Consider the following 22,828-nt stretch of genomic DNA (forward strand, 5'->3'; position numbering starts at 1 on the left):
GGACACTAACCCAAGACTGTATTGGAGTATGAGGCAAAAACCTCCACTGGTCCCTTCTCGCTGAGCAAATATTATCAGGTCCTATTCTGAAAAAGATTTTGAGTAGGAATGTACCTCTGTTACCTGAGGATCAGCCTGATTACATCTGGAGAGACTTATCACCAAAGTTTGTTCATTGATGAATTTCTTGGTCCACATTAATTCTCAATGGTTATGTCATACCCATGTGGGTGAAAGCAGTTACCCATGCTGACAAGATCCCAGATCCTTGAAATATTGCAATAAATATAAAGGGGAAAGGTGGCCTTATGTGGAGAAGCAGACTAGTAACACCTGCAGTTTACCTTCCCATACTACTACTAATAATATTTATCAAGCATCTGCCTTATTGTATAAGGCACTATGCTAGTGACACAATGAAACAATCCTTGGGATGGGTAGGATCTTACCTCCAGGTAAGGGAATCTAAATAATAATAACCTCCCAATTCAATTTCAAGAATCACTGATTATTTACCTGTGTTGGGCTAGCCAAACTAGATGTTAAGTCAGTGACAGGGCCGATTCAAATTGGGCGGGGCTGATTCTAAATAAAACAACTTTGCAACTTTATAAGTGAATGTGAATTGTTTTTGTCATTCTTGAACTTTTAACACTTTAACATAATAAAATCACACCAAAGACTCAAGATACCAGGGCATACAACTTGCAATGTATCCATAGATTAACTTTTTTAAGTTTGGGAAATGAGCACTCAATTCTCAGAACTCAAAGCCCCAGGTAGGGCAAAACAGATACAATTAGGAAGACTCTAGCTGAAGAAAAGACCATAGGTTGGATCTAGGGAGGAACTCATCTGGAGGATGCTGGGGAGAGTGGGCCATCTGGTAGCTTCCTATTTAAGCTACTTAGTTTGTTAATTAGGTGCTTAAATTGGTTATATCTACTTTGTTTTAGGACTGTAATTGTCAGCTCCTCATAATCTTGGTGCCCTTGGTCAAAGCATGGGTCCACCCTAGGTTTGATTTTGTAATTGTCTAGTTTTATCTCTCCTTGGTTCATCTATCATCTGTGTTAGGAATAGAAAGCTACCCCTTGTAGGGAGGTGCCAACTTCCATACAGCTCTCTCTAGTGGAAGTCTTCCTTGGGGGAAAGTGAAGGAAGATAATTAAATGTTTCTGCTTAAAAGGTCTTCACTTCTAGCTCCAGCAGGGCTCTATGCCAAATAAACGCCAACAGGAATTATGATCACAAAAGCAAGAGGTTGAAAAGATTTGCTAAAGCTTAGCTTCATCATGAATTATTTCTCTTCTGACAATCTAGATGTGACCCTATCTGGAACTCAGGAGCACCATATAATCACTTTCTAGGGTTTCAGACATCAAATGCAGATATGGAAGACATTTTAGAGATAATATGGAGTGGGCTAGATGACCCAGCAAATAGAGCACTGGACTTGGATTCAGAGTGCCTCAGTTCAAATCCTCCTTTAACATTTACTAGGCTAAGTGATCTTGAAGCAGCATTAGTTTTCTCATTTGTAAATCAAAGGATAGCAATAGAAGGATCAAATGAGAGAAAATATTTATATCTGACCACCTTAAAATACCATATAAGTGCTAATTATTGTTATTATTATTTTTTTTAGTTCAACTGTTCTCATTGTACTGCTGTAGAAACTGAGACCTTGAGAGAGGAAGGGGCTTGTTTATGGTCACACAAACAGTCATTCAGAAAGAGGATTTGACCCAAGTCTTTTTCACTCCAATCCAAAGTACACCAAGATAGTGCCAAACTTTTTCTTTCTCTTTACTCTTCTTTTTCCTTGCCTATTAGAGACAGTATTCTAAGAGAAATAAGAGTTAATAACTTCAAAGCATTCAGCAGAACCTGGAGGCTCTGATTCCCTTTGCTGTTCAGGTGGGGCAAATTTCTTAGGCTATCAGGCCAGTCTTGGAGTTTCTGGAACCCAGACTTCTGGGGATTGGTCAGAGCCTGAATAATATAATTAAAGGTAGAATTAGGGGTAGGGCCAAGGCAAAGCTGATGGGTCCGGAATCACTGGGCTTCTTCCTCCTCCTTCCCTAGAGAAATACAGATTTTCCTGCGGGTTACTGGGCAGATAGCTAGAGGCCCTTTGGAGCAATACAACCTTGAGCTTATGGTAACTTGAGGCCTGCCAATGAGAGCCACTTCCCAGTACCTGTTGGTCTGTTGTATGGCTCTGGGAGAAGCACAGACTTCCTTATCAAATGGCTAACAAGGATGTCATAGGAAGCTATTTTCTAACTAAGCTGGCTAGGAATGCTTTAGAACCTAATCTCTATTAATAGATAGGGGCAATGAAGGTCTACTTGGGAAATCAGAAAATAGAGTAGCTGGGCTTTCATAAGTATGAAGCAGAACACATTTGACAGACCCATAAGAAATTCAGAAACCAAGTTGTCATCCTGGTTGCTATTTGTAATCATATAATTAAAATAGCTCACATTTATAAGTATTTTGATGTTTACAGAGAATTTTCTCATAACTCTGTGAAAAAAGTAAATATGAACAGTCACTATTCTCTTCAAACATGAAAGAAACTGAGGCTCTCACCTCCACTGGCTCTCATCATCTACTTCTGGGATATTGTAGACCTCCAGTCTGGCTTATGCCTCAGTTCTGACACACTCTGTGTGTCTGTGTGCTTCTATGTGTCTGTATATGTCTGTGTATATATGTCCATGTGTGTGTCTGTATTTTGGGGAGAGAGAGAGAGGAGCAAGAGAGAGCGAGAGTGAACAAGAGTGAGAGAGCCCACAAGTCTGCTCAGTGATTTGTTCGTTTGTTTCACGTGTTTGTTTTGTCTCCTCAAGAGACAAATTGCAAGCTTGGGTCATAATCTCTCCATCTTCTATTTCTTTTCCCCCTCCTCTCCTTCTCTAAACATTACGAGAGCCTTCTGCGCTCCAGGGATTCACTTAACTGCTCTTATTGCCCGGCTCTTCTGATTGATAACACACTCACACTGGAATTTTCAAAGCATGTTTTGTGATATTGAAATTGATTTGGGATCACTCCTGATTAATCTTTGACCCGTTCCTCAAGATTGCCTTTTCCTTTGATTCTTGAGGAAGCTAGCAAAACCAAGCTTTGTTCTTGATGTCTTAAGTTTCTCATTTGGGATTTTGTTTGCACTGCTATTACTTTTGGTTATGCCTAAAAATCACTTAGGAAATGCAACATAAAGATTTAATGGTTTAGTTCCCTCAGAAATCATATCTAGTTATAATTTCTTGTTGTATAATGGGAGAAGCAAGAGACTAACACATTTGTAGATGTAGCCTGGACCTGGTAAATCATTTAACCTTTCTCTGCTTTCCATTTCTATTCATTCTCAATCATCTTAATCCCAATTCTTTTTTTTTAAGGTTTTTGCAAGGCAAATGGGGTTAAGTGGCTTGCCCAAGGACACACAGCTAGGTAATTATTAAGTGCCTGAGACCAGATTTGAACCCAGGTACTCCTGACTAGCCACCCTTAATCCCAATTCTTGAAGAGATTTTCACCTATATTTTCTCTCCTCAACCCTTCCTCTCCCCCCCCCCCCCATACTCATTTCCATGGTTGCAACCTTAATTTAAACCCTTTATAACCTCTTGCCTGGATGATGGCAGTGGCCTCCTAACTGGTTTAACTGCCTCCATTCATCTCATTTTACAGACAAGGAAACCTGAAACCAAGAGAGGTTAAGAGGCTTGCCCCAGATCACATGAGTAGTTTGTGGCAAGGCTAGGACAAGGATTCTGGTGTTGTCTACCTTCCAGAGTCATCTTTATCTCATTATCTTTTACACATCTGCCCAAACTTAAAGAAAAAAACCTTGCCCCCATGAACAGGCACCCCCTAAAATCCAACAACTGTTAACGAAAGGATAGAGAAGTCTTAGCCAAGGAAAAATTAATGGTCCCAGGTTAGTTCTATTCAGTTTGAAGAGGATTTTGTAAAAGATTTCTTCCTTAACAAAGCTATAGCTAAGCACCCTAATTTTCCTGAACATAATCATAGATATTTAGGAGTATGTAAGGAAATCACATAAGTCTGTGGTTAGTTTTAGCAACTTAAATATTCCTTTGAATATGATGCAAATGAAAAAAAAAACATTTAATGCTTACCAAGTACCCATTCTTATTTTAATTTTGAAAACTGTTTGGGTTTTTTATGTTCATTATAAATATATTTCTGGGTGGAGATATCAGCTCATGAATTTGTGCCAAAATACAAGACTGTGCTACTCTGGAATGTTCCTTTTTTTTTTTCCCAAATCAGAATGCTATAAAATTTTTCTTCTGTCCATCGTTATTCCTATTAAGAATAAATTAATTAAAATATGTTGCATTGTCACATTGAGGCACTGCAGGCTATAAAGTTGAGCTCTTAATTGGGAAGACTTGGGTTGGAGTCTTACCTCTCATCCATTCTGGCAGTGTGACCCTGAAGCAAGTCACTGAATATCTTTCTGTGTTTCCAGGTAACTTTAATATTATAGGTTTTTGCCTCAAGGAGAACCCCTACTGCTTTTCCTCTTTCCATTCTTTTGCCCTTGCATCCTTTGAGTTCTTTCTGTATTTTTGATGAGTTTGCTATGAAATGTTTGCTATGACTTTCTAAACTCAATAGAAGCTATAGATAAAACCCTTCTAGGTTTTATTCTTCGTTTTGTTTGTGATCCTATCAGGATCACAGGATTTGGACTAAGAGAAGAGAGGAAAAAGGAAAAAAAAAGGAAAAAGGAAAGCTCCAAACTATTTCAAAATGAACATGTTTGAAAATGTTTGGTTTCTATCATCTTTAGAATACTTTGTTTCACGCTTGTTCTAACATGTTAGAACTCTCAGGTGACTTAGTCAAATCTCCTTGGTTTGAGAATAAGAAATTTGCTAGTTGTATAAATGGTCAGAATTTATACAAATTGATATGTTCATATTATGTTTCCCCTAATTATGTTTATAGACTGGAGTTATTATTTAATCAAACAAGTAGTTATCCAATACCCAATTTGTGTTAGGTCCTGCTCCTGCCTTCAAGTGACATATATTATTTGGGGAGATACATTCATATATAAGCATATACATTCTATCTCTATTATACATTAAACAGCTCTTTTGCTTAAAGTTGGTGCGGCATAACAAGGTATGTTGAAGGGCAGCAAGGTTAAGATGAGACATTTGTCAAAAGTGAAAAAGTAGAATGAATATTTATAAATGACTCATTTTCTGTGAATTTTGATAAAATTTGGTTTTGTTAATTTATTTTACCTCCTCCACATACATAGATCAAAACCTCTGCTACTGTAGACATTCTTCATTTGTTGCTATGACTCAAAAAAAAAATCATCGCCTGGTTGGTGATGAGCCCTCTGAACATTTCTGGGTTGCTTCTCAGCATATATGTGGTTAATTTTCAGGCCCATACTTGAAGTCTTTCCAGGACCTGCTAGGGCTTGCAATTCCTCATAACCTTTGAAAACCCAGGACTACCTCCACAAAATTATAAGACTGGAATGCAATTTTAGTGGCAGGCATTAATGCTCAAAATAAGAAACAAAGTCCAAATCTAGCCTATGCCTCAATTTTTAAACATGATCATGGTGTTTTTGACCTATATGCACAAATATCGATCATTGTGGAAGGCCTGGGTCTAGTTGCCATGCCACTCAAGTACCTCCAAGGAAGAGATCACTGAATTCTGTAAAGACAGAATTATTGCATCTTCAAGTTAGAAGAAACTTTAGGGATCTGTTCTATGTTAGAATCTCTTTTATAATTTTTCTGAGAAGTGATCACCCAACTTCTTGAATATTTCCAGTAACAGGGAGCTGGGTACTTCATGAGGCAACTCTTCCATTTTTGGATAGGAAATTGGTTAGAAAATTCTTCCTTATGATGAGCTGAAATCTGGCTCTCTGTAACTGCCCTTCATAGATCTTAATTCTGCCCTCTTGAGGTCAAAGAGAAAAAAAGGATTCCTCATCAATTTTGCAGCATCAATTTGCAACTTAAATTTTCCTGCAGGCTGAACAGTTGCTTCAGTTATCTTTTTCATCTAAATCTTTGGACAACCTCCAGTTTGTCTATGGTTCACTTAGCCCAGAGCTGTGCACAATAGACTTGGGTGTAGTCTGACCAGGAAAGAATATATGTCATTTCCTTTGTTCTGGAAATATTTCTATTAATGTGATCTAAGATTAGTATTATTGAGCTTCCAGTCAACTCAAACTGTTAGACTTCTTTCTGTCAGCATTAGGCTGTGTTTCCCTATTCTGTGGCTGGACACCTGAGTAGAGGAACAATTGTATCAAAATGAAATTTAAAAGGTAAAAATTTGGACTCTGGTCTGTGGGATATTTGGGTTGTTTTTTTTTTTCCAGTTCTATTATTCAACATTTTAAGTATTCTTCCCAGCTTCATTCTATTTGAAAATTTGGTAAACAGGCATTTATATTTTCATCCACTGAGAAGTGACCTCTTTCATGACTGTTTTCTTGAATTCTTTTTTTTTGTACTTAAAGATTTTATTTATTTTGAGTTTTACAACCCCCCCCACACACACACAGGAGGCAATTTGCCAATCTTTACATTATTTCCATGCTGTGCATTGATCCAAATTGAATGTGATGAGAGAGAAATCATATCCTTAAGGAAGAAACATAAAGTATAAGAGATAGCAAGATCAGACAATAAGATATCACTTTCTCTTGAATTCTTTTGATGAAAATGACCGTTTCCTCAAGTTCCTCAGAGTATCTTGTCTGACCTTTATCATTTACCACATTTGGTCTTGTGCTGCACTATATTTTTTGTGTGTGCTTACTCACTCTGTTGAGAAACATCCCAGAAACTTACTAGTTTCTGTGATCATAGGCAAGTCCTATATCTTCTCAGAACTTCAGGTTTGTTTGTTTTTTTATTTTCGTTTTTAAAATAGGGATAATTATACTCATGCTATTTGTCTTAGGTTTTCTAAGGCAAGCAGGTCATGAACCTTATAATAATTTGTAAATGAAAGTTAATATCATAAGCCCCTTGATGGTAGAGATTTTTTTTCTTTCCCAAGATTTAGCACAGATCTCTCATTTGTAATTGGCACTTAATTATATATTTTGTTAAATAACATCAGGTTGAAGACAGAGTGCTCTGGCATACCACTGGAGACTTTTTTCTAGGTTGACATTGATCAGTTAATCAATACTTCTATAAAACAGTAGATCACTAAGTTATATTAATCTAGCTAACAGTACTCCATATTTCTCCATTTGTCAGATTATCTTGAGAGACTTTGCCAAACATTGCATTGAAATCCAAAAAAAAGGTTAGTTTCTCAAGTAACAAACCTATAGAATGCAAACTTCTAATATTCACCTTTCTGAGGCCTCAAATCCATTAAATAAACCATGTCTAGAATTTAGTAAGGAATCAATATTAAGTTCATTACTTTGTCTATTGTGGAAAATTATCCCTCCCTTCACTGGTGGTGGAGTTGTGTAATATCTTATTGTTAGATTTATCAACTCATTATTTACATAGCAATCAAAGGTTTACAATTATTTTCCTCTCAACTATTATGAAGGCAGTTAACATGGGTTACTGTCCTTAAGAAACTAAATCCATAAGACACTAAAGTTCAGAAAGACATCAAGTGACTTGCCTAAGGTCAAACCTTTGGTTAAGTAGAAGGTCTAGGGTCTTTCCCTATACTCTGCTGCCATTTCCACCCATCACCACTGTGATAAATGCTTTGAGGACCATCCAAAACAAAGTATTATTCCTGTTCTACAAGAATTTACACAGGAAGTGGGGAGATAGGAAATTAATACAAACATATTTGGGGTCTACTTAAGGACAACAGAGAAACTGTATAACTACTGAACACTTTTTTATACTTCTCATGATTTTGATTATTATGTCTGTGTAGAAGGCTCTCAGATTTACATGTATATTTCTAACTTCTCTTCTATCTTCCAGTCTCAACTTCTCTAAGAAATGTCTTTTAGACATTTCACTCTGAATGACTTTAAAGTCATTTTAAACTCTCTCTCCCTCCTGCCCCATATTCTATCAATGATCAAATCTGCCATTTTTTACCTTTGTAACGTTCCCTGTATCTTTGTCCTTCTCTTTCTGACACTGCCTTCACTCTGGTTCAAGCCCTCATCATCTCATCTTGGGAAAAGCTTTTGCACAGACAATTAATGCCATTAAAATTAGAAGGGACAAAATTAACTGGGGAAAACTCTTTGTAGCAAGGGTCACTCACTATTAAACGTCTGACATCCAAGATATATAATGAATTGATATCAGTTTTGCCATCAAGTCATATGAACAAAATTTGCTCCAAATATTAGGGGAAAAGGCAATTAAAACAGCTCATAGGCACTTTTCTCACAACCATCAGATTGTCAAAAATGACTAAAGGAAAATGACAATTGTTAGCCTATAAACGAATATACTAAAGGTGGAACTGTGAATTGCTCTAACTACTTTGGAAAGCAATTTGGAATAATACCCCCAAATCACTAAACTATGCATACTCTTTCATCTAGCCACAATGGCCTTTCTATTATTTTCCTGAGTTCAATTCTGGCTTCAGACACTTAATAGCTGTATGGTGTGATCCTGGGAAAAGTCACTTAATTCTTTTGCCTCAGTTTCCTCATCTGAAAAATGAGCTGGAATAGCTTTACCAAGAAAACGTCAAAATCATAGAGTTGGATATGACTGAGTAATAGCTACAATGTACATATAATATGGATATAAACAGAAGGTAGCTTATTCCCCTTAGATATCACAGAAAGAAGGAAAGACTCCGCCTGTACAAAAATATAAGTTTTTTAAATAAACAACTGCAAACAATTGGGAAATGAATGAATAAATTTTGATATATGAATATAATAGGATATTATTGTCCAGTAAAAAATGACAGATGATTTCAGACAATTGTATGATTTGAGAAGAACAAGGAAAATAATTTTATACAGTAACAACATAGTAAGGAAAAATAATTTGGAAAGTCTTAAAAACTCTTTGCTGATAACTTCAAGACCATCCATAATTTTAAAGGATTGGTAATAAGATATAAATTCAGGATACAGAAAAGATGAAGATTTTTCAGACATGCATAAAATGGGGAATTTCTCATTGAATTCAATCTAATTCAAGGGTTTTCATTTTTTTAGGGAGGAAATCAGGGAGAAATGAGAAAAAAGTTTATTTTAAAAATGTTTAAAATTCTTAGAAGATAATACAATGAATGTTAGGGAATTGAAAATACACAGCTTTGAAAATAATTTGAATTTCTCATTTTTAAGAAATTTGTATTTGGACCATACTTAGAAGTATTGTGGTTTGCATTTTATCTCCCACAAAAGGGCATTCTGCTAATGCCTGGAGATCTCCAGTGACAGATAATCTACTACCTTATGCAGTATCCCAGCTCATTTCACTTTTGGAAAGCTCTAATTAAGAAGTTTTCCCTTGCATTACTATAACTATGTACATATTTGTAACTTTATGTACCAAAAAACCTACAAACCAATCCCAAAGCCAAAAGAACAAAGACATCAGGGTATCAGAAGTGGCACAAAGTATAATTTAGGTGACTAGTTGTAAAATGAATGCCCTAGGAAATAAGTAGACTGAATTCAGATTGTGGTTGGGATGGGGAAGTAAAGGTAGAAATTATCTTCTTCATTGGGAGAGAGAGAGAATTGGAAGATAGAAGAAGGAACTGGTTCATGGAAAGGGTGAACAAAATAGTAAACTGAAAAATTCATAAAGATTCAGTTCCAGTATCTCATTTTCTGAGTAGTTGCAGAGGACAAAATTCTGTGGAGGCTCCGACTAAATATATCATTGAAGATTTTGCTGGAAATAAGCAATTGACCAAGAAGATGCTCTCATCTCACAAAAATGGTTCATTTTACTTCTGGAGTTGCTGACATCTGGACTGGCTTATTTAGAACCACAGCTTCAAAGAATGGGAAGGGACCTCTCCCATACTAATGGGAGGAGACACCCTGCCCCCTCTAATATGAACTCAGATAAGAATTCCTTCTACAGCAATGGTGACAAGCTCAAATAGAAATGATGGTCTCAAATCTGTATATAAGAATCCCCAGAGGCTGCATATTATTATGTTTTATTTATTTTGTTATTTTCCAAATACATTTTTTTTTAGGTTTTTGCAAGGCAAATGGGGTTAAGTGGCTTGCCCAAGGCCACATAGCTAGGTAATTATTAAGTGTCTGAGATCAGATTTGAACCCAGGTACTCCTGACTCCAAGGCCGGTGCTTTGTCCACTATGCCACCTAGCCACCCCCAAATACATTTTTAATCTGGTTTGGACTACACTTAGAAGTGGTTGCATAAGTTGCATCTTATCCCTCACAAGAGGGAATTCCACCTGTGCCTGGAGATCTCCAGTGACAGATAACCCACTACCTTCTGCAGCATCCCAACCCATTTTACTTTTGAACAGTTCTTAATTATTAAGATTTTCCTTACATGACCTTTTGGCTTTTGGTTCTACACTCTAGAGCAAACAACAAATCTTATCCTTACTCCTCATGACATCCCTTAAAGTGCTTGTAGACAGTTCTCACCAAACCTTCTCTTCTCTAAATGAAACATTTCTGTTTCCTTCAGCTAATTCTCCTATTACATTTCTATTTCAGTCTGCATCTTGTCAGTGAGAAGTGTCCTTTCTAAAGTTTTCATTTGTCAAATGTACTTCCCCTCTGAACAAAGTCACAAAGTAGATTGGATGAGAAAGAGCTATTTATTGATGGTCAGAGGGCTTGAATTTAAATATGTTAGTTATTTACTGACCTTAAATTATTGGACCTCAATTTTTCATCTGTCAAATGAAGCATTAGACAGGACAGTCCTCCTATAAATCCATGGTCTCATGACCCATTGTTCAGACCAGAGAACTAGTTATGTGCATAACCTTATTCCTTGGTGGTTTTTCTAAGTGGTAATCTTTGGCCCTTGTTCTATCTTGCCCTTCCTTAGATGAGTACTTTTGTGAATGAAAAGGAATGATGAATGGAATGCTATTTGGGGTACAGAATAATCATTTTAAAGATAATAGTACTGGCTTCTGACAACAGGTGGCAGTGATGTCTGAAGGGTTGATAACTCTTAAGGTGCCATTTATCAGAATGAGGTATACTCAATTTACCCTCATCTAGCCCCCACATAAGGCACAATTACCTTTCTGCTAAGAAGGTACTTTGGGAACAAAAGTCAAAAAATACACAATATTTGTAATGTCTGTTCCATGAATAATATGAATTTATAACAGTTTTTTTTACTAACATACACTTTTAGTTTTTTAAAGTTTTTATAATTATTTACATCCAAGTCTTGGATCAGGAAGTCTGAATGATCAAAATACCTTAGCTATGTGTTTGTAGTCAAATTCTTTTCGCTTAAAATAAGAAAAGGAGAAAAGATTCACTTCTGATCAGCAGTTTGAAAGTACCTACTAAGCACTGGAAGAGACACATCATTCAGGGAAAAGGTCACCTTTTCCCTCTTGGATCCTTATAATTTAGTAGTGATGTTGAGCATAAGAATAATCATAACAGTAATTTTAAAAAGCCTAACAGATGTCTCAGTCTTCATTTTGAATAAGGATGGATTAAGTTTCAATGTCAGTATAATAGTTTTTGTGGTTGCCAAGGTACATAGAACTTTGCATTATTCATGAAACAGCATAACTTTAATTGACAGTGTCTGACCAAGGTGTGTCTCAATGATAAACCTAGTCAATATGTAAGCTGAAAATAAATTCCTGGTTCTGAGATTTGGACTTAATACCTACCTAAATATAAATGAATAAGTAGTAAAGAAAATACTTCTGCTTTCATAGTTAATGGCTTTTTAGAACTCTAGCACGTTGGAAATGGGTGGGAAGTTTCAATATGACTGGACTGAGAGGAATAGTTTTGGCATAGATCCCATTGATCATTTAGAGACTATAGGAAAAATCCTGGCGGTTTTAGTGGTTTTACTTGTTTTGATGGAACTTTCCTTCAAGAAATAGCAGCTATTAATCATAATGGTCATTCAGAAAAGGCTGACTTTGGGTTTATTATATTGAATTTGGCATTTTTGTAGTATTTTAATGTTTTCAAAATGCTTTCTATACATTATCTCTTTTAGTCCCCTCCTACTTACTTCAAAGGGTTGTGACAGATTGTTATTTTTGTTTTTATAGATGAGGAACTGAGATTCAGAAAGTGTGGTACAACAGGAAAAACTCTGGAGTCAAAGGTTCAAATCCAGTCTCTTAATACTGCCTGAATAACCTTGGGTGAGTCACTTAGCTTACTTGGGTTTTCTCAGATGTTTATTTGAAGGGGTTGGTGTACATGGCTTCTGAGATTCCAACTTGAAATAACAAAAACAAACTCAGAACTCTTCCTAAACCCATGTTACGCTGCTGCTTAATTTCTGCAGTGTACCTCCATTTTCCCATCACTCATGTTCTTCTCAGGAAGCATTCTCTATTCTTTATCCTCTCTTCTCTCCTCTCCATATCCAATCAGTTGTCAAGGCTTGTAAGTTTTACTTCCATCTATCATTTTCTTCTACAGTCTCTTTCTCATTCCTGGAACAAACTCCCTCATTACTATTATTTCTCACTATTACCTTCAACTCTCTTAGTATGGCTTTGCTTTGAATTGGATCCTCTTCTGGAAGTTGAGACACTTGACACTTTATTTCTGGGTTATTCTTGGGATTCTATCCTCCATTCCTTTCTTCCTCCCCCACCCCCAATAGTCCTCATAATTCTAGTGATTGAGGTAAACAGGTTTTTACCATGAACCTATTGTACTCTCATCAGAGTCCTTGGGGGAAAGCAACTAATCACAAAATTGAGAGGTATTATTGAAATACCTGTAATTACAGTTTAGAGAGATTGTCTGTGTCCTTAGGCAATGCAGTAATTTGAGCATTATTCTCATTTTAAATAGGCAGATCAGAAACTAAGGTTAAATAAAGGCAGAATAAATGATGTATGTTAAATATCAAGCCATGGACATGATAATATAGTCTTAGTTTTTTAGTTGTGACTTTTAGCATTGATCTGGTCTCTGCATTTTTTTTGACAAAAAAATGAGATTGACATGAATTTTCCATGAACTATTTTGGATAGAAAAAAAAAGAGGAACTTTACCTGGATTCTTAAATATCTGCTTGCATTTGAAATTTTTGTTTAATGTTTGTGATTTAGCTATTCTCAAATACATAATCTACAGATGAAGCTTGAATTAAAGCAAGATTAAAAGATTTCGTGTAAAGTTTGAGGGAGAAGTAGGGGAGAGGTCAGAAAGAGTGCACCTTGACAAGGACTGTCTCTGCTATCATCTGCTACTTTTCAAGTCAAGTTCTACCTTCTTTTCATGTCTTTGAAATCTCTTCTTCAGAACCCCAGCCTTTGTAGTCATCCTTGGTGGCTTCTGGATTTAGATGGATGACCCTCTGTAACATCCTATCTCAGCTCATCAACTTCCTCAACCCCCATGATTACATTGTATTCTACCTAACCTAATTTTGGAAATAATTTCACATTCAGGATCCTATATTGCTCTCATAGGAACCAAAAAGCTATCATCGAATATTTAAGGCGTTCTTTAATCTAGCTTTAGCCAACTTTAATCATGCTACAGTCAGATTTATGTTCTAGCCAAACTGGACTTCCTATTGCCTGACCCCAACCTGCATTCTCTTGACTTTATATATTCTCACAAACCTCTTGTCTAGAATGAACTTCAGTGACATCTTACCTCATTAAAATTCTCTTTTTCCATGGTACATTCATGTCCTCTATGAAGCTTTCCTGATTCCCCAAATAAAAGCGATTTCTCCTTTTAAGCTTCAGTTTTTCTTTAGTATTTTTTTCTAGATTTCTCTTTTGCTTCTCCTTTCACATTTTACCTTGTATAAAATATATATTAGAGATTTTTTCCCCCCTTCTGATTCCTCCTTGATAAACTATAATCTTTTTGAGGGTAGAGACCATACTTCTTTGGAGTCCTGATGACTTGGCTCCATTACCTAGTTGGCCTTGGGCAAGTTATTTAACTTCTTTGTCCCTCAAAATTTCCTAAGACTTATTATCAGAGGTTTGTAGTTTGAATTTCAACTGTGTTACATGCTACCTGTAGGACATTAGCCTCCCTGAGCCCTATTTTCCTCATCTATAAAATGGAGTTAAACTAGATAGTCTCATTTTATGATTCTGTGATTTTGCCATTTTTCATCCTTGCCTCCCCATGAGACAATCCAACAAGTATGTTTGCAGGGATAACAATAATTAGTAATAATTGTTATGTTGGAAAGCTTTGGGTTTATCTTTGGGGTGGGGACAGTAAATACCTCAGTATTAGTCATGAAGGTAATGAAAATAAATGGTCGTAGGAAAAAATTGGTCTCATTTAATCAATTCAACAGGACTTTTGGAGTAATTAGTGCTATTCTACCTAATAATAAGTGATATTGGAATTAAATACCTTGAAAAAGAAAAAGAAGGGCACCTCAAGGCATTGTTGGCTTCTTAGGCATATACTTTTTTCCCAAGGCAATGGGGTTAAGTGACTTGCTCAAGGTCACACAGCTGGGTAATTATTAAGGATCTGAGGTTGGATTTGAACTCAGATCCTCCTGACTTGAGGGTCCATGCTCTATCCATAGGTACACTGGGCATACGCTTTTCCTGGCTCTATGAGGAAAACACATTGCAGACGTTAAAATTCTACATAAATAACACTTGTGCTGTGGTGGTGGTATTAACATTATCATCAAAAAAATGTTCATCCCCAGAGAAAGAACTGATGGACTCAGTGCAGATTGGAACTTATTTTTCCTTTTCTCTTTTCTTCTTTACAATGTAGCTAATGTAGAAAATTGTTTTGCATGACTGAATATACCATGTATATGAAATAGATAGCATATTTCTTACCTTCTCAATGGATGGGGAAAGGAGGAGGGAGGGTAAATCTGTGGAACTAAAATTAAAAATAAAATTTAAATTTTAAAAATTATGATAAAACCTAATCTGGAATTCTCAGGAAAAATGAATTGTTCTAACAAGAGTTCTTGAGTGACTAAGTCTTTAAGCACTAGAACTTTATATTTTAATGATTGAATAGAAATCTTTCTAAAATTTCATTTTCAATAGAACAATTGTGTCATAAGTCCCTAGTTGAAATCCCACTTCTGATAGGCTTATTGCTTGTGACTTTTGACAAGTCTCTTTCTTCCCTGGACCTCTCTTTCTTCGTCTGTAAAAATAAGGGAGTTGGACTAGAAGACGATCTTTGAGGTTCATTTCACACCCTATGATGGTGATGCAGAATGTAAATCTTCCTGCTCCCCTCAACTCTTAAAATGATTGTGAACTATAAAGCGTTGATGAAGTATTTTATGTAGGCAAAGTCTGCTGATTGTTTTGCTAGCTGCTCTCACCCCTTATTTTTCTCCATGGATATGAAGGGGGAGATCAGACTGGGTAGATGGCTTGCCTTTTTATAGCTAATTCTAGACTGACAGAATCTCTTAGAATCAGAGGAATTCCATTTGGAAAGGAAGCTTTCTTCATTTTGAAGTTGAAGCAGTGGAGAAGTATGAGGAAATGAGTTCAGATTTTAGCTGTGATGCTTACTACTTGTTTGACTGTGGTAATCTATAAAATAAAGGGTTGCTAGTTGATATGAGTTCCTATGGTCTTCTGACCCAATGTCACTACTAAAATTTTTAAACTCATATCTTCTCTAAATCTACTCCATTTTTCCACAGCTAGATTGTAGGGTTTTTCTTCCTCCCTTCACTTTGCTTCCACCATCTTAGTGGTAGCTTGTTCTTCTAGTTTCTACTGAAACAGAAACTATTACATTGGATCAAGAATTATAGAAGGAAGAATTAAAAAAAAAATGTACTTCCCCAGCAATCAAATGGGAGAAAGGAATGAAATAAAGGGTTTCTACCACTTGCTTGGGGGAGTTGATGCAGAGAGGGAAAGTGCAGGTTAAAGACACTTCTAATTTGTCTTTCTATTAAGGAATGAAAAGTTTGACTTAATTTGCAATGACTTCATGTGACTTCGAGGAAACTTGTTGTTTACCCTTCATTCTCAAAGAGAATCTCAAGGAGATGATACCATGACATGCAAGTGAATTGGACTTAAGTGAGAGAGGGCTATGCAAGGTCACCTGCCTCACTTGTCCTCTGGAGCATCTAGATCCAGTGACTAGCTATGTATGGATCAGAATGACTGGGGATGACTCTGGATCCAGTGGGAGACCTTTTTAAACTAAGGTCTCAGGTTGACTGAGGCAATGCCCATTCAGTGATTGAAGTAGGTAAGAAAGATGATTTGTCCTTCATTCTCAAAGAAGACTATGACATCAAGGGAAGTGATGCCATGACAAACGCATGAATTGATTTTAGTGAGGGGGGCTGTGCTAAGTCACCAGCCTCAATTTCTCCTCTAGAGTCATCTGGGTCCAGTGGCCAGATAGGAATCAGGGTAACTGGAGATGGCCCTGGATGCGAGGCCATCAAAGTTATGTGATTTGCTCAAGGTCACACAGCCATTAAGTTTTAAAGGCAGAATTCGAGCTCCCATCTTCCTGATTCCAAGTCACTCTCTATTCACTGTGCCACTTGGCAAAGAATGACCTCTTTTGCATAACACACAAAAAGATCAATCTGAGAGGGGAAGATCCTCAGGGTTTCTGGGACCTGATGTTGACCTGAGAAGCCAGAGTGATTTGGCACTGACCAACCCCCAAGATTTCTTGCCAGGTTTCACCCATCAAAGGAAGATACTTATTAGAACAGTAAAGAGGCTCATATGTCCTTTCCATAAGGAATTATTTTTTTTTAATGCATGGTTAATTGAAACATTGAGCTCTATTCACCTCTCTGAGAATGAAAAATGCAATTCACTGCTGACCTCCTGTGGTTTGACCCAACCTCCTTGGCTAGCTCTTTTATAGATGGAGAAAACAGAGACCATTAACTGAGGTAATAATAACTTGCCCAAGTGAGCATACAGCAGAGATTACTCATAGCTCTTGAATTTCCAGTCTGCTCATTGCCAAGTCACCCCCCTTAGCATTTTTGTTAGCTTTATCTTTATCCTTATCTGGGAGGTGATGAGGAAGATCAGATTGGGGTGGGAAAGGAGAGTAGTTCAGTTATTTTCATCCCAAATACCACATCCTGCTACAAATGACAGTTTAGCCTTGGTGTCTCCTATGGGATGAGAGTGGTTGGGTAAACAATGTCAGATGTGTGTGCTTTGCCCTTGCCCTTGTAACCAAGGGTTACATGGGGTCATCTTGAGGCTGGAAATCTGAAAGGAAGTGAAACAGTCATTCTGGCAATACTGGGTCATAAACTTATATTCTTAAATGAGAATAAGGAAATTCTGTAGACATTGTTTAGATCAATAGTCTTAGATTTATCCTTAGAAACTGAAAGAAGTAAATAATTTGCAATTCATTATATTTTTGTCTTTAATCTTATAGACTCGAAAGTACCAATTTAGGTATTTAACTCTCTCCTATTCATTGTTGGCATTTAAAACCCCTTTGCTATTATGTATTAGAAGGTAAATAGGAAAATATAATTTCTAGTACTGGTACAGACTAGAGTCTTGTTATTTTTTAATGTTAAAAAAATCAGAAATCTTGAGTATTTTTCTGCCCTTCTGGAGGGAGAAGAAGCAATGAGATAACATTTCATTTAGAAAACATAAGTTACTGTGATATTAGAATAGAATTTGGCAGAGGGTAGCAGAGTTAGTCCCCAGTAAATCTCAGACCTTTTAATATTTTATTAGTGTTCTTTTGATCTCAAGCAAATATAGCAAATTGAAATATTGCTAAGATGATTTGGTACAGTGGAAGGAATGTCAAAGTTGGTGGTCAGATGCAAGCTGCAGATATGCTACTCATTGCTTCTAAGGTTTTGGGACAGTCTAGTCACTTTCTAGGTCCCAGCTTCTCATCTATAAAATGAATTTTGTATTAGATGGCTTCTGAGATCTGAGAATAATAGTACTCCCTTCCAATCACCTGTCCCGCTTCTAACCTAGCCCCTGAAGCCATCACTCAGGGAAGTTATTCCTGTGGATAAGGGCAGTGATTCCTACCAACTGCCGACCAACTGCCACTCCTGGGACAGACAAAGCGACCCAACTGAACCCAGGCCTTCCTGAGAGATAGATGGAAATGACATGTGTCAGGCAAGTCAATCCACTGCAATCCCCACATCCCCTTCGACTCATGGAGATAATTTAGGAGCCTGAATCCAAGAGTGTTTGAATAATAGTACTCAGCAAACCACTTTCTCCACTTCCAACCCAAGCCCCACAGCCATTACCGAGGGGAGAAATCCACTTGGGGAAGGAAGCCCTCTTCCCCAACAACAATTGCCACTGATGTCAAGCCCAGAATCTTGGTTCTGCTCTTAGCTCAGTCCTGGCAGCTGTCATCCCAGGAAGTAACTTCTGAGGAGATAAAATAGAACCCAGAAAAGAAAGTTCTTACCACCAAAGTCCTTAGCCCTTTCAAACGATTCTGCATCAGAAACTGATAAGAATTCATCAGTGGAAATGAAGAAGAGACATTACCATTCACTTTACTCCTGTACTCTAAAGACCCTGAGACCTGACTGCAAATCTGTTTTATCTGCCACATTAGATATGAACTCCTTGATGAAATAAAACTTTTCTCTTTGTATCCTCAGTACATGAGTTTGCACATAGAAAGCACTTAAGAAATACCTTTTCATTCATTCATGATAATTGGGGAGAGTCCTTTCTTGGGCTACCCTAAAACACAGATGCTTACTAAATATGATGCTTTGAAAATTCCAAATAGTAAATCTTTTCAACCTTTCATTGCTGTATGTGGTTTTTGTACAGATACAATAGAACAATCATTGTAAGATCTGAAACTTGGAAGGAATTTAAATTGCATCTACTCCAACCCCTTCTTAATGATGATAGAGGCCATCCTGGAAAGTGATGTATCTGTCTCCACATCACTTTGGGTGAAAGCATCAGAGCTTTGATTTGACTTAAAAAGATTAGAATCCAGAACTTTTGATGCCAGACAGAGTTTTGACTCTTGTGTTCATTGGAAACATTATTGTCTAATTTAGTAGTGCCCAGGCAGTATAGTCCTTTCCAATTGGTGAACCTCATTGTAGTCAGGCCAGATATTGTGGTCTGCCTTTTTAAAGACAATGTTTATTTATATTTTTCTCCCTTGTTTTTATATAAAATGGAAGTTTGGCAGCTTGGCCACTGATTCATTATTTTTTTTTTTTTGGGTAGTGCTATTTAAGCATAAAGGAAATAGAGAACGTGATCCCTGATCCTCTCTGGGCAAGATATTCCTATGTCTGGTTTTGCCAACTGTTTTCTTTTATGGAACTCTTAAAAAGCAGTTGCTCATGATGTGCAAATAATATAATACCTAATTGACCATATGCGAGTTTAATGTTTTTCTTAGCTATGTGAAAAGATTCATCAGCCCAGGAATTGGAGAGCAGTTCTGTCATTTAATAACTATGCAGTCTTAGCCATAGCTAGTTGAGCTCACTGAACTTCAGTGTGTAAAATGGGGATGGTAGCAATGCAGTGATTATATGGCTTCCTATAGTTGCAGGGAAAGCAGTGGCTCGGGAGCCCAGTGGGTGGATTTCCAGTCTGGATTCTAGAAGACCTGCAATTCTGCCTCAGCCACTTAGCTGTATGGTCCTAGTCATATAACTAATCAAAGTTCCTTTCCTCACCTACCAAAGGGGGATAATTATAATAACTAGACTTGAAGTGCGCTAACTTTTTAAAGTGCTTTGTAAACAAACTGCTTTATAAATGTTAGGTATTATTATTAGCTGGTAAAATGCCAAGCGAATCTGAGTTGCTTTTGTAGTAGCAGTGGTTCTTTTGGATCAGAAGAGAGGCAAGGGATTAGAGAGTGTGACTTGTTGTATAATTAGGCTTTTAGGAGGCAGAGCTGCATTTGACTTTTGTACCTGGAAGGGGACAGTGTCTGACCAAAAGGGGCAAAAAAAAGGGAAACAAAATGAAAACTTTTGAGAAATTGGAAAAGAGAGATCTCGAAAAGTAAAGCTTTTTAAAAACCCTTCAGATTTGTCCTGAATGATTCTTTGGATGTTTTCCCAAGACTTCTTTGGATGTTTTCCTATCTGCTGGTCTATATCACCCCTGTGCCAGTGGAATCATAGAATCTTGGTCTAGACTTTAGAGGAAACTCAAAACCTCATCTGGTCGAATTAGGTTGCAGAGGTAAGATTGTTGGATCAAAAAATCAAAGCTCCTGAATTCAAATTCGGCTTTGCCACTTTCTACCTTCATGATCTTCAATAAGTCACTGAATCTCTCAGGATCTCAGTTTCCTCATTTGTAAAATCACTAAGTTCCCTTCCAGCTCTAAATCTATGATCCTTCTAATCAACCTGCTCCATTTTTCTGGATCAGGACAATGAGTGCTAGAAAGGATAAATGGCTTGTCTAAGGTGATGCTTGCTATTGGATCTCTTGGGAGGTCCCTGAATACCCGGATCTCTTGGGAGGTCCCTGAATACCCTTTAGCTACTGCACACATCAGTAAATAGAACCCTCCATATAAAAACTCACCCAACTCAGAGTTAAAGAAATTAATCAAAACTTTTCATTTTTATTCCAGAATTTTTGGAAATATTCCAGACTGGGGGTAATTGAGACAATAATTTGCTAATCTATAAATTATCTCTGCTATCCCTAGTCACAATTAATTAGGCAGCATTACATTTTTGACATACTAGTAATAATAGCTAACCTATACCACTTTAAGTATTTGTAGATGCTCTATCCGATATGCCATCTTGCTACCAGTGATCACTTTTAACTTACTGTAGATGGTGACAACTTTTGTCTAGCATAAGTTAAATGTATAGTCTATGAAGCTGGTCCATTAGTTCATCCACAGGGTATCCCAAAAGTCTTAATATAATTTTTAAACTATTGTCAGACAATGAACTGGGTCCAGAACTGAACAGGAGGCAGAGAACAGATGAAATCTCATTTGGTAGACTGAGTGGCATGTTGCGTGATTCCAGGTGTTCTGAAACTGAATCCTTTCTTTTTAATATCATTGTTCTGATGATATATTATGGCTGTAAGTCAAGAAATACCACATGGTTTGAGGCAACAAATTTGTTAAGTCATTCAGATGTCAATGGAGAGATTCATGATGGACTGAAGTAGGTTGCAGGGAGTTTTGAATCATGAATTCTGAGCAAGTAGTTTAAAAGATATCAGAGATATGCATGGCCAGAAAAGTGTGAGGGACCTGGCTCATGTATCAACAACTGGTGGTTATAGATGCATAGCCCATGCATTCCATAATTTCAAGAGATCTAAGTCTAGGCCAGCCCTTAGTACATTAGGTGGAAAACTTCCTACTGGAGTTTTTACAGAATGTGTAGGCTCAGGGTCTTGGGAGGGAAAGAGCAGCATTGATGAGATGAATGATTGAAAAAATATTTATTGAAAACTTAGTGTATTCCAGTCATTGGGGATACAGATAGAATAGTGAAATCAATCGCTACCCACTATGAGCCCTGTATTCTAATAAAGAAAGACAATATATATAAAAGGATGATGATTTTGGATGTATATTTTCTTTTGGATAGTCATTGGATTTGATTGATCCATCCTTTCCAGTAGCTATGTCAGCATTAATTTGTTTATGGTTTCTGAATGCCAAAGTTGGGGAAGAGTTGATGTAAAATGCCTAAGGGTTAAAATCAATGACTAGAGAAACCAGTCTGGTATAAGGCTATATCACAGGTCCATTGGAGTTTTATATATCGTGAATCTAGGTACAGGTAGTGAATGGGTGTTTGATTTTATTTCATATTATCATATTAGCATTATTTTGAAAAGTTGTTGAGTGAGAAAAGGAAGGCAAAGAGAAAGTACTCTTTATTTCTAAATTGGAGTGTCCTACCTTTTGCAGTAGCCCAGATAGAGTAAACTTAGGTTAATAGATTAATATGAAATAAAAAAATACATTAATTTAAAAATGTTCAAAAGCCTCTCTTCTTGTCCTTTTTTGTTTATTTAGCATGGATTTTAGTGCCTACTAATTATATGTTCTAGAGGATATGGATTTTAGGACATACAAGACAGGATAAAGGAACTTTGTATTATATAGGGAACTTTTACTAGAACGTTGAGATATATCCTTTTAAACTAAAGGAAAGATTCAATTTTCATTTGTAAACATTGCACAAAATAAATATTTCACACATATTTCAAACAGATTTATTTGTTTTTCTAGATTAATTTTGTCGTTTCTCAATTAAATCCCTATTCTGAAACCTCATCATTGTGTGGAGGTGACCTTGGGTTCCAGGAGGCAATGCCAGAAAAGCACACATTCTGGTAAGTTTTACCAACCATTTGAATCAGTAAATTACAGTGTACAAGGGCACAAGACATGTCTTCATTTACAATTCAAAGTAATTTTAGCTCCAAGTCAACTGGCTCTCCCTGAATTCCATAGTTCTTATGAAACTAGTTTTTTTTCTTCCTGACCTCCAGCAACAGTAGCTTATTCTAGTTGGAAATTGCGCTCTTCATGTTGTTGTTGTTGTTGTTTTGCAAGGCAATGGGGTTAAGTGACTCGCCCAAGGTCACATAGCTAGGTAATTATTAAATGTCTGAGGTCAGATTGGAAATTGCACTCCTAAG

The 22,828-nt window shown here is 36.8% G+C and overlaps 1 long non-coding RNA gene across 1 annotated transcript in view; it reads left to right on the forward strand.

Annotated features, from left to right (window-relative positions):
* The window catches only part of LOC141492616 (uncharacterized), a 35,916-nt gene extending 13,508 nt beyond the window's left edge, over positions 1-22,408 (forward strand). Inside the window, exons 2-3 of the long non-coding RNA XR_012469983.1 lie at positions 12,266-12,361; positions 18,155-22,408. This is a non-coding gene — a long non-coding RNA (uncharacterized LOC141492616). The remainder of the gene's footprint in view (positions 1-12,265; positions 12,362-18,154) is intronic.
* Positions 22,409-22,828: the final 420 nt, after the last annotated feature.

Source organism: Macrotis lagotis, chromosome 7 (genome assembly GCF_037893015.1).
Source record: "Macrotis lagotis isolate mMagLag1 chromosome 7, bilby.v1.9.chrom.fasta, whole genome shotgun sequence".
NCBI lineage: Eukaryota > Metazoa > Chordata > Mammalia > Peramelemorphia > Peramelidae > Macrotis > Macrotis lagotis.